We start from the raw sequence: 13,388 nt of genomic DNA, 5'->3' as shown, positions 1-13,388 counted from the left end.
TTGATAAACTAATTTCTTTCATGATGTTGAGAGTTCACAAGCTCCACCCGTTCTTTAAACAGTTGACAGCAGCAGGGCCGGCATTTTGTATTAGGCAGTATAGGCAGCCGCCTTAGGGCACACCAGCAGGGGGGCGCTGAGAGCGGTGCTGAGTTGCAGACTGCTGTCTATGATAAAAAAAAATTAAATGTATTTTTACTTTTTTTAAATTTGATCTGCGGCTGTACGTAACGCCACTAAACTAAACTTTTTACTACTTCCTGAGTGACACCTGTGTGCCGCCCCCCCTGTACCACCCAATCTGGGCTGGCCCATCTGCCCGGCTATATTGCTTATATTATAGCCTATCATGGAGTCCGTACACACAGCGCGTGCGTGTTGTGATGACAATGACCGGTCTGTCAGAGGAGCTTAGTGGAGGACTGGAGGTGACGTCGGCGGAGCTCACTTGCCTTGCGCAGCTGCTGCACTTTGCCTGCCAGTGAGTGGTTGACTGTCTACCCCATCCTGACGTCACGTCACTCACTCTGAGAGGGAGAAATTGTGCGGGATAAGCCGCGGCCACCTGAAGTCTCCACCACGTGATACAGGCTCACACACTCTCTGCAGCCACCATCTGAGCACCGCAGTCGCAGATGTCAGTGAAGTCACTGAGGACTGAGGAGCAGGTAGGAATTGGAATGGTGGCACTAGGGGGGGTTTCTACTCTAAAGAAGGGTCCGGAGACCGGAGCGGTCATTTCTAGCCTAGTAATGGGGGGGGGGCTCTGAGGTGGAGGGGTCTGGTAGCCGGAGTGGGCATTTGAAATAGTGGGGGTCTCTGAGGGAGCCAACATTATACAACAATAAACCAATTTATCAGATTATTTTTGTTAAAGAGGTCCACTAGGCCACATGAGCAGTCAAAAAGCATATTACTGTGCTACACCTATAAATATATATCTTCATGTACTACAACCAACAGATTCTATTATAATACATGAAAACATAATATAAAGCAAGCAGCAGACCTTTAATCATATATGCTGTTGTCTTATCAATTATCAATGGTGCGTAAAAAACTGCATTTCCACTAAATTACTTTTTAGATGTGAGTTAGACTGAGTAGTGAGCGACACAAGGGGGCAAAATGGCAAACTAGTGCCAAAAGAAATGCTTTTTTTTCCCCTTGGAAGACCAAATATGTTTTATTGAGGCAGATGAAAAACCTCTCCAATTACCTCTTAGTAAAATTATTGGTTTGTTAATTTTGGAATCGAACAATGTTTGTAGCCATACCATTTGAAAATAATTTAACCCATTTAAAAAAACAAAAACAAACAAACAAACAATTTATATTATCAATAACAGGCTTCTATATTTTTGCTCAGTTCGTTCCTGGAGTATTTGGACTTATATATATCTTACATTTGGAATCTCCTCTTGTTTAACAAAACATAGCAAATACTTCATGAATTTATTATTCAAATGTCCTGTGTAATAATTAAATGGATTTAACACAAAACTGTATTTTCCATACAGCCAAAAAAAAACAAAAAAACTTTACAATATACTTTATTTTTTTGCTCCCTGTAATTAAAAGGGAATCTAAACCCCAACAGCTGCAGGCAGGTCTGGCAGTGAGTCTGTGAGTATGGGTCAGGTGCGGCACTGTGAGACTGACTGTGGCACTTTACAGCTGAGTGGCAGTGGCACACAATTGGCATAATCCAATCCATTGCTAATTTGCTGGCAATTACTCCCCCCCCCCCCCGGGGATAAGTGTGTTGAGAGACTGACTGGTGGTGTCAACAATTTGAGGCAGAGGAGGATGATGAGTGTGCACTGGCTTTGGCCTGGCACAGATGCATAATTAACCCCACACCACACAATTTATTTAAACAGTCACTCTCTCACTCAGACTCAATGTCCAGTCAGTTAACTGTCAGAGTAATACAGTCATGAAAAAGGCCAATATATTTCAATAAAATGAATAATTCATTTTATTTAAATATATTGGCCTTTTTAATTAAAATAGAATAGAACTGGCTCGCTGTTATATACATGATAGAAGCTGGCATGGCAGACTTTGCCTTGGGGCTGGGGTCCATACCACTGTCAGTCTGCCAGCCAGTGAGGTGTATGTAGTACAGTACTCCACTTCTGGGGGGGGGGGGGGTTAATATCTTTGCAGGCAGCAGGCCAGGGGTTAAAGTAAATTTCAGTTTGGGCAATGCTAGTGGGACAATAGAACAGCTATGTAAAAATGTATGTAATTCTGCTCCTATTTGTGTAACTGTTACTTGTAAACTGTGACATGTTTTCTACCTCGATGTAGAAATGTGTTATGTTTAGACCCCATGTTGTTTTGTTGTTCATAGTGTGTCAATCTGTCAAGTCATGTGGTGCTGTGCAGTGTTGTGCTGCCTGTCTATACATATTGCACTCCACTTTCTAGTTAAAACATACTCTATAGGTGTAACACAATGTGATACATGATGTGCAGTTGTGTGGCTCGGTGAGATGCTGTCTTGCAATAACATGTTGTATAATTAGCTTTTCTAAAAACATTTTTTTTTTTGGGGGGGGGAGGCGGCAAAATGTATTTTCGCCTGTGTAACCAAAAATCCTAGCACCGGCCCTGGACAGCAGTAATTGTTTTGCCCTTCATTTGCTCTGCTTTGTGCCTCCTGATTTTCTGTTTCCCTCCATAAATTTGGCCATATGTATGATTGAGGAATTATAGAAAAGGGGGAATGATTACAGTTCCAGAATGTAGGGGTGTTTTTGTCTCCTAATTTTCTGAAAGAAATTAATTTATCAGGAAAGCATAAAACATAATTTATTCTTACCTAATAAATTCATTTCTTTCTTGGTAGTGAGAGTCCACTATCCTTACTTTTGGGAACTATATCACCTGGCCACCAGGAGGAGGCAAAGACACGAGAGATTTAATATCCCTCTTACTTTCCTCCTAGTATTTTATACAGCTGAGGATAGGAAAAAGAAAGAGAGAAAGTACGGTGCAGAGATGCAAAACGGGACTGCCACCTCTAGAAAGGATGAAATTCATATGGGCAGGCTTGTGGACTCCCAACTACCAAGAAATAAATGAATTTATCAGGTAAGAATAAATTATGTTTTCTTTCTACTGGTAGTGAGTCCACAATCCTTACTTTTAGTAATCAGTACCCAAGCTGTGAAGTACACGAGAATATGGGTGGCATCAGAAAAGGAAAAAAAGAGGTAGAGAGACCGCGACGAGCTCAGCGATGACAACCCGAATGGGAGAGCCGGGTTTGATGTGTATAATAGGCCCAAAACAATAAGAGAGGTCCAGGAAAAGGTGGGGGTAAAGCGGCCACTGCTGTAATCGTCACCGAACCAGAACACACCAAGGAGCCGATTAAACCTGAAGATACCAAGGCTAAAGGACAACTCCTAATTTTTAATGCAACAAACTGGGACTTGATTAGACGTAAGGAAGTGACTAAACAACAAGCTGCCTACCGTAACTTGGGCCATAACTTATGGGGTCCTCACATATATGGCAGCCTTGCAAGTGTGGAAATCAGAAATGTGGTTTCTGGTCCGTGTGCAGCACACAGCTTGCTCATTGACCCCCTCTGAGGAAGCGTTTTTTGTTAAACGCGCATCAGGGGTCCTCTTGGAGAAGCTCTGTCTCTCCATTTTTAACTTGCTAACCTATGTTGTAATAATAATTATTTGTAAATTATTTGTTAAAGTTACTCTCTAGAATAATAAGCCAAGCATTATATTTAAAATAGTAAGGATAATTTAATAATAGCCCTCGGATTGAAAGGGCTTTGTTTATATTGACTCTAGTACTGCTGGCTTTGATATTTTAAATTAATCTATTCTGATTCTAACAATCCTATATGGGAAGTTGATGACACAACTGGGTTTAGTGTTTTTAACGTTAGCTTAAGCTATTGTATGTGTGGATTTTATTTCTCTTTTCTTTATATTTTTCAATAAAGGCTATAGTATGAATGAATTATATTTATAATTTAATTGTTTGCTTTGACTTCTTGGGCAGAGCCTTAAATTGACACACAGATCAGAGCAAACTATATACAATTGTATACTCTATTAAAATTTGTTAGCTTGCTCATTACCACTGAGGGTAGATATTGGAACTGTGGACGCAATAAAAGGACAGCTAGGTCATGTAGACACAAAAAGGGTTGATGCCCCTAAACCCATTGAGAGCTTAAAGGGGGAAGTGTTTGTAACTGCATCATGTGGCCAAAACCACACCCTTGCTTTGACAGAAACTGGAACAGTATATGCTTTTGAAGAGAACAAGATGGGACAGCTTGGTTTGGGGAACAAAACTGATGCAGTGCCAAGCACTGCTCAGATACTGTACCGTGGACAGCCCATGACCAAGGTGGCCTGTGGAGCAGAGTTTAGCATGATCGTGAATTGCAAAGGGAACCTGTATTCGTTTGGTTGTCCAGAGTATGGACAGTTGGGACACAACTCATATGGAAAGTACATTGCCCGTATGACTGTGAGCTGATAGCTTGTAGGGTTGCCATATTTATAGAGAAAGCAAAGGATGGTCAGATCCTACTTGTCCCTAATGTGGTTGTGAGAGACATTGCATGTGGGGCCAGTCACTCACTGGTGCTTGATTCACAAAAACTTGTCTTATCCTGGGGATTTGGTGTGTATGGTCGATTGGGTCACACTGAGCAGAAGGACGAGATGGTTCCAAGACCGGTGAAGATTTTCCAGGCCGTGGAGCTGGGTGTGTTCTACAATGTACCCAAAAATAGTACAGGATCTGTGTGGATGGAAAGTCAGAAGCCTGGCCTGTGGAAAGAGCAGTATTATAGTGGCAGCTGACAAAGAGTACAATCAGATGGGGTCCTTCCCTAACATTTGGAGAACTGGGTTACGTTGACAACAAAGCAAAATCTTTCACCACTGCACAGGAGGTGAAAACTTTGGACGGAATTTATTCAGAGCACGTTGCCATGAGATACTCTGGTGGTTGCACAAGATGAAATGGAACAAGATAAAGAAAAGCTGCAAAACTGCAAGAATCCAACCTACGCACCTTGTGAGATTGAGACTCTCATTCCAATAACCCCTTCATTGCTACCTATTGAGTATTGCTGCATTGCAATGCCTGACAGACCTCCAGTTCTTATTTCTCCAGGAAAAGAAAACAATGTCTCTTATTTCTGATAATTTTTTCCCCCATTTTCGTGGAGACCGTTCTCTGATCATGAGAGAGGGTAGAAGTGGGGGAAAAGAAGGCAAATTCTGTTTCTTCAAACTCCCCAGGACTCTCACCTGTGGCATATTGATTCCTTAAGCAGCATGCTCCAACCATGTGAGTAAGACGGCTGCAAGGACTTTGGGTGATTGCCCATTTTGGACAAAAAACATAATTTTGTTTTTGCTGTATTTGTTTCAAATTCTTGTAAGTTGTACAGAATCAGTGCCTTGTTTAATGGGTGTTACCGACTGTACGTTAAGACCTTCCATTCCAGCAAAGCCTTTATGTCCAGTCTTCACTTCTATTTCTCCAGTTTGTTCTCAGTCTTGCTGTTACATAGCAGTTAACACTTGTCTTATTTTAGTCTTTGTTAGAAAATAAATTGTGTTAAATAAAAATCCTCCTTTTAGTAAGAAAAAAAAGGCAGACCCTCATTTATTAGGAACCACCACCTGAAAGACCTTCCTGCTAAAGGCTACCCCAACCGAGGTAAAAATGTCAAAATGATAACATTTGTGAAAGTATGAAAGGATAACCAAGTAGCAGATCTGATCCACAGAAGCCTCATTCTTAATAGCCCAGGAAGCAAAAACTAAACAAATGGAATGAGCAGTGATTTGGCTAGGCAGTTGCTGACCCGCCTCCAAGTAATCCATACGAATTAAACTTCTCAACCAAAAAGATTGAGACATGAAAGTTACCTTCTGACCCTTCCATTTACCTGAATACAGAACAAGCAAGCTAGAGGACTGGAAATTCCTTAATAGCTTGTAATAGAACTTAAAAACCTGAACAAAATCCAAATTATGTAAAAGTCTTTCTTTTGAAGACTTCAGATTAGGGCAGAGACAATGAACAATAATTTCTTGAATGATGGAACTCATAGAAACTTGTTCAAAGTCTTTAAATCTAAAATTGGGCGAAAGGTTCCATCCTTCTTTGGAACAACAAATAAGTTGGAGTAAAAACCCTTTCCCTGCTCCATCAGGGGGACTGGGACAATGACCCCTATATCCTCCAGATCTCTTACGCAGCAAAAGAAGGCAACACAATTCTGGTCATTTTTGAAATATGACACAGAATGAACCTTCCCAGAGGAGGGCGCAACTTGAAACCTATTCTGTAACCCTGGGACATAATCTCCATAACCCATGGGTCCTTAACAGATTGAACCCACACCCCCTGATAAAGGCTTAGTCTGCCCCCTACTGGAGCTAATCTAGAATGGCAGCCGCACCTTCATGCTGATTTAGAATCTGTGGTGTCCAAGTCCAAACGCTCCAAGAAGACTTCAGAGTTCAGCTTGCAAGAAGGTTTGGAGGACTCTGTTCTCTGGGAAGAATTAGATCTCTCATTCTTGTTTTGCCTAAGAGCCCTTCTGGTGAGAAGCGCTAAAGCCATGTTCTTTGCATTGACTAATTCGGACAGAGAGTCACACAAAAAAGCAGTCGCTCCAGCCCCTGCCACCACACTGACGCCTGGCTGAAAAAGCAGACTTCCCTGTAGAAAGGTCCTTCTCAGTTAGCCCTCCAATTTTCTATCCATAGATTCCTTAAAGGAAGTACTGTCCTCTTAAGGAATGGTAGTTGTCTTGGTTAGAGTTGAAATAGCACCTTCTACCTTGGGCACAGAACTCCATAATTCCAGACTAGAATCTGGAACTGGGAACAATCTCTTAAAATTAGGAGGAGAAAAAGGAACGTCCTTTCATATAATCTCAGATACCAAAGAGGGAATGGGAAAGAACCTAAGGAGTCTTAGGTTTAGGTCTGAAAATAATGTCTAACTTCTGTACAGGCGTGACCTCTGCTGACTTATCCTGAACCTTCAGGGTTCTTAAAACGTCTTTAAGCAGGGATCTTAAATTGTCGATCTTAAACTGATAAGTAACCTCCTCAGGCTCCTTGTCTGATTCCACCGAGGCAGAGTCAGAGGAAATGTCTCCGAAGAGGATTTGTCTAAATCAGATTTCTGAGATTGCCTAATAACCTCCAGTCTAACAATAGTACTGCTCTTAGAGGAGGAACTTGAAGAAATATGATTAATGGGACAGTCTAGTCAAAATTAAACTTTCATGATTCAGTTAGGGCATGCAATTTTAAACAACTTTCTAATTTACTTTTATCATCAAATTTACTTTGTTCTCTTGGTATTCTTTGTTGAAAGCTAAACCTAGGTAGGCTCATATGCTAATTGCTAAGCCCTTGAAGGCTGCCTCTTATTTAAGGGTATTTTGACAGAATTGCACAGCTAGAGGGCGTTAGTTCATGTGTGCTATATAGATAACATTATGCTCATGCATGTGGAGTTACCTAGGAGTTAGCACTGATTGGCTAAGATGCATGTATGTCAAAATAACTAAAACAAGGGGGCAGTCATAGGCTTAGATACAAGGTAATCACAGAGGTATATTCTTGAATCTCTGCTAGGGGAATCACTTGAGCAATTAGTTAAGGAACCAACTCATAAGGAAGCTATATTAGATCTAATACTTACAAACAGTGATACAGTTTCAGATGCGTCTGTAGGTGAGAACTTAGGATCCAGTGATCATCAATCTGTTTGGTTTAGTATTCATGTGCAGGAACTGTCCACCCAGACTAAAACAAAAGATTTAGACTTTAGGAAGGCAGATTTTTCATTAATGGGAGAATACCTAAAAAACTATTTAACCCCTTAACGACCAAGGACGTACGCCACACGTCCTCAAAAAAAATACAGTTAATGACCGAGGACGTGTGGCGTACGTCCTTGGTCTGGAAAGCAGCTGGAAGCGATCCTGCTTGCTTCCCCATCTGATGCAGAGAGAGCCACTCTGTGGCCCTCTCTGCACCGGACATCGGTGGCCGGTATCGTTGGTGGGTGGGAGCAAGTCTGGGAGGCGGGTGGGCGGCCATCGATGTGCAGAGTGGAGTGGAGCGGGGCGGGATCGGGGGCAGGACAGACGGGGGCGCGCACGGGAGCACGCGCGTGCACGGGTGGTGGCGGGCGGGCGCGTGCACGGGGGGTGGCGGGCGGGCGCGTGCACGGGGTGGGAGTGGGAGGGAACCGCTACACTGCAGAAAAAAAAGTTAAGAAATGTTAAAAAAAAATATATTTAACAAAATAAATGATGATCTAAGGGTTCTGGAAGGGGTGGGGGGTTGGTCTTGGGGGGGGGAAGCTACACTACAGAAAAGGGCAATAAAAAAAAAAAACATACTTTTTGTTACTAAACTGGGTACTGGCAGACAGCTGCCAGTACCCAAGATGGCGCCCATTAAGGCAGAGGGGGAGGGTTAGAAAGCTGTTTGGTGGGGGATCAGTGAGGTTGGGGGCTAAGGGGGATCCTACACAGCAGCATATGTAAATATGCCAAAAAAAAAACCCAAAAAAGCCCAAATATAGCTTTTATTTTAGTACTGGCAGAGTTTCTGCCAGTACTTAAGATGGCGCGGACAATTGTGGGGTGGGGGAGGGAAGAGAGCTGTTTGGGAGGGATCAGGGGGTCTAATGTTTTAGGTGGGAGGCTGAGCTCTACACTAAAGCTAAAATTAACCCTGCAAGCTCCCTACAAGCTACATAATTAACCCCATCACTGCTAGCCATAATACACGTGTGATGCCCAGCGGCATTTGGCGGCCTTCTAATTACCACAAAGCAATGCCAAAGCCATATATGTCTGCTATTTCTGAATAAAGGGGATCCCAGAGACGCATTTACAACCATTTGTGCCATAATTGCACAAGCTGTTTGTAAATGATTTCAGTGAGAAACCTAAAATTGTGAAAAATGTTACGTTTTTTTTAATTTGATCGCATTTGGCTGTGAAATGGTGGCATTAAATATACCAAAATTGGCCTAGATCAATACTTGGGGTTGTCTACTACACTACACTAAAGCTAAAATTACCCCTAAAAGCGCCCTACATGCTCCCTAATTAACCCCTTCACTGCTGGGCATAATACACGTGTAGTGCGCAGTGGCATTTAGCAGCCTTCTAATTACCAAAAAGCAACGCCAAAGCCATATATGTCTGCTATTTCTGAACAAAGGGGATCCCAGAGAATAATTTACAATAATTTAAGCCATAATTGCACATGCTGTTTGTAAATAATTTCAGTGAGAAACCAAAAGTTTGTGAAAAAGTGAACAATTTTTTGTATTTAATCGCATTTGGCGGTGAAATGGTGGCATGAAATATACCAAAATGGGCCTAGATCAATACTTTGGGATGTCTACTAAAAAAAAATATATACATGTCAATGGATATTCAGAGATTCCTGAAAGATATTAGTGCTCTAATGTAACTAGCGCTAATTTTGAAAAATAATGGTTTGGAAATAGCAAAGTGCTACTTGTATTTATGGCCCTATAACTTACAAAAAAAGCAAAGAAGATGAAAACATTGGGTATTTCTAAACTCAGGACAAAATTTAGAAACTATTTAGCATAGGTGTTTTTTGGTGGTTGTAGATGTGTAACAGATTTTGGGGGTCAAAGTTAGAAAAAGTGTGTTTTTTTTCCATTTTTTCCTCATATTTTATAAAAAATGTTATAGGAAATTATAAGATATGATGAAAATAATGGTATTTTTAGAAAGTCCATTTAATGGCGAGAAAAACTGTATATAATATGTGTGGGTACAGTAAATGAGTAAGAGGAAAATTACAGCTAAACACAAACACCGCAGAAATGTAAAAATAGCCTTGGTCCCAAACGGACAAAAAATGGAAAAGTGCTGTGGTCATTAAGGGGTTAAAAGAGAAAACTCTTATTACAGGGGTTCAAGAACAGTGGGAATTTGTTAAAGGTGCAATTTTAGATGCAACTGCACACTGTATTAGACATGTCTGTAAAAGTAAAAGAAAGCGGAATCCAATTTGGTTTTCCAAAAAAGTAGCACATGCTGTAAAGACAAAAAAGATAGCTTATAAAAATTACAGACACACACAAGCAGATGATGATATGAAAATATGGAGACACCAACAAAAAAGACTAAGCAGTTAATTAGGAAGGTTAAAGCTCATGCAGAAGAGAAGATAGCACAGTCAGTAAAACATGGGGACAAAACGTTCTTTAGATATATCAGTGAAAGAAGAAAAAATAATAATAGAAGGAGATAAGCAGATTGCAGACTGTCTCAATGATTACTTCTGTTCTGTTTTCACAAAATATTGTGAAGATAAAATGTCTGATCGGAACAGCCAATAGAATGCGAGTTCAATACGACTGGCTGATTGGATCAGTCAATCGGATTGAACTTCAATCTGATTGGCTGATTGCATCATCCAATCAGATTTTTTCTACCTTAATTCCGATTGGCTGATAGAATTCCATCAGCCAATCGGAATTGAAGGGACGCCATCGATGACGTCCCTTAAAGGAACCTTCATTCGTCGTTAGTCCATCGGGGAAGGAGGATGTTCCACGTCGGCGGGATGAAGATGGATCCGAAAGAAAGAAGATCGAAGATGCCACTTGGAAGAAGACATCGCCCGGATGGAAGACCTCTTCTTTGCCGCTTGGATCAAGACTTTGCCCAGATGGAGGACCTCTTCTTTGCCACTTGGATCAAGACTTCTACCGGATGGAGGACATCTTCTTGCTCCGCTTGGATGAAGAATTCGGCTCGGCTGGGTGAAGACGACTCAAGGTAGGGAGATCTTCAGGGGGTTAGTGATAGTTTTTTTTAAGGGGGGTTTGGGTGGGTTAGAGTAGGGGTATGTGGGTGGTGGGTTGCAATGTTGGGGCGGGGGTATTGTATTTTTATTTTCATGCAAAAGAGCTGATTACTTTGGGGCAAGGCCCCGCAAAAAGCCCTTTTAAGGGCTGGTAAAAGAGCTGATTACTTTTGTATTTTAGAATAGGGTAGGGAATTTTTTATTTTGGGGGGCTTTTTTATTTTATTAGGGGGCTTAGATTAGGTGTAATTAGTTTAAACTGCTTGTAATTCTTTTTTCTTTTTTGTAATTTAGTGTTTGTTTTTTTGTATTATAGAATCGTTTATTTTATTGTATTTTATTTAGGTAATTGTAGGTAATTTATTTAATTAATTTAATGATAGTGTAGTGTTAGGTTTAATTGTAACTTAGGTTAGGATTTATTTTACAGGTAATTTTGTATTTATTTTAACTAGGTAACTATTAAATAGTTATTAACTATTTAATAGCTACTGTACCTAGTTAAAATAAATACAAAGTTGCCTGTAAAATAAATATAAATCCTAAAATAGCTACAATGTAATTATTAATTATATTGTAGCTATATTAGGGTTTATTTGATAGGTAAGTATTTAGTTTTAAATAGGAATAATTTAGTTAATTATAGGAATATTATTTTGTTTAATATAAATTATACAGAGTTATATATTATATTATAGAGTTAGGTTTAGGGGTTAATAACTTTATTATAGTAGCGGCGACAGTGCAGGCGGGAGATTAGGGGTTAATAATTGTAGGTAGGTGGTGGCGATGTTAGGGAGGGCAGATTAGGGGTTAATACTATTTATTCTAGTGTTTGCGAGGCTGGAGTGCTGCGGTTTAGGGGTTAATACATTTATGATAGTGGCGGCGAGGTCCGGTCGGCAGATTAGTGGTTAATAAGTGTAGTTAGGTAGCGGCGACGTTGGGGGGGCAGATTAGGGGTTAATAAATATAATATAGGGGTCGGCGATGTTAGGGGCAGCAGATTAGGGGTTCATAGGGATAATGTAGGTGGCGGCGGTGTCCGGTCGGCAGATTAGGGTTTAAAAAATTTTATTAGAGTGGCGGCGATGTGGGGGGGGGGCTCGGTTTAGGGGTACATAGGTAGTTTATGGGTGTTAGTGTACTTTAGAGCACAGTAGTTAGGAGCTTTATATTCCGGCGTTAGCCCATAAAGCTCTTAACTACTGACTTTTTTTGGCGTTAGGAGTCTTGTCGGTAGAAGCTCTACCGCTCACTTCTCCCAAGAATCCAAATACCAGCGTTAGGCAGATCTTATTGAAAAGATAGGATACGCAATTAGCGTAAGTGGATCTGAGGTAGCCTGGAATTGCGGTAGGGAAGTGAGCGTTAGACCCTTTCCTGGCTGACTCTAAATACCAGCGGGCGGCCAAAAGCAGCGTTAGGACCCCTTAACACTGCTTTTGATGGCTAACGCAGAACTCTAAATCTAGGCGAAAGTGTCTTAGCAAATGGAGTTCATTCAGCAGAGGGGGCTGTTACTAGTGGTGTTCCTCAGGGGTCAGTTCTGGGGCCTGTTTTGTTTAACATATTTATCTGTGATATCAGCAAAGGGCTTCAGGGGAAAGTATGTCTGTTTGCAGATGATACAAAAACCATAGTGGATGTTCCAGGGGGGTAGACAAAATGAGAAGTGATATACAACAATTGGAGAATTGGACAAACGACTGGGATCTAAAGTTTAACACAGCAAAGTGTAAAATAATGGATTTAGGGAAGAAAAATCTAAATGTTAATTACAGACTCAATGACACTTTACTGACTGTTACAGATGAGGAACAGGACTTGGGAATTATTATTTCAGATGATTTAAAACTTAGTAAACAATGTAGTAATGCAGCGAGTAAGGCTAGTAGAATGCTTGGATGAATTGGTAGAGGTATTTGCAGCAGAAATAGTAAGGTTTTCTTACTACTTTATAGATCATTAGTTAGGCCTCATCTTGAGTATAGTGTTCAGTTCTAGAGGCCATGGGGCATATGTATCAAGCTCCGTATGGAGCTTGATGCCCCGTGTTTCTGGCGAGTCATCAGACTCGCCAGAAACAGAAGTTATGAAGCAGCGGTCACAAAGACCGCTGCTCCATAACCTGTCCGCCTGCTCTGAGCAGGCGGACGGACATCGTAACAATACAACCCGATCGAGTACGAGTCTGCAGGGGGCGGCGTTGCACCAGCAGCTCTTGCTCACCGTATTTAGCGAAGTCTGGCGGATCAGGTCTGCCAGACTTTCATAACTAGAGGCCTTTATCTTCAAAAGGATATTAACAAACTTGAATCTGTGCAAAGGAGGGCTACCAAAATGGTACATGGTCTAAATACCAGGATAGGCTGAATGACCTAAATATGTATAGCTTAGAGGAGAGAATGGAAAGAGGTGATATGATAGCAACTTTCAAGTACATTAAAGGGCTTAGTAAAAGTGAGGCTGTGGGTATTTTACATAAAATGG

At 41.1% G+C, this 13,388-nt stretch overlaps 1 pseudogene; it reads left to right on the top strand.

The window, feature by feature from the left end:
* The first annotated feature begins 389 nt into the window (after window positions 1-389).
* On the top strand, window positions 390-5,198 carry LOC128658917 (protein RCC2 homolog; annotated as a pseudogene).
* Window positions 5,199-13,388: the final 8,190 nt, after the last annotated feature.

Source organism: Bombina bombina, chromosome 1 (genome assembly GCF_027579735.1).
Source record: "Bombina bombina isolate aBomBom1 chromosome 1, aBomBom1.pri, whole genome shotgun sequence".
Lineage (NCBI taxonomy): Eukaryota > Metazoa > Chordata > Amphibia > Anura > Bombinatoridae > Bombina > Bombina bombina.
This window is presented reverse-complemented; position numbering and strand designations above follow the sequence as displayed.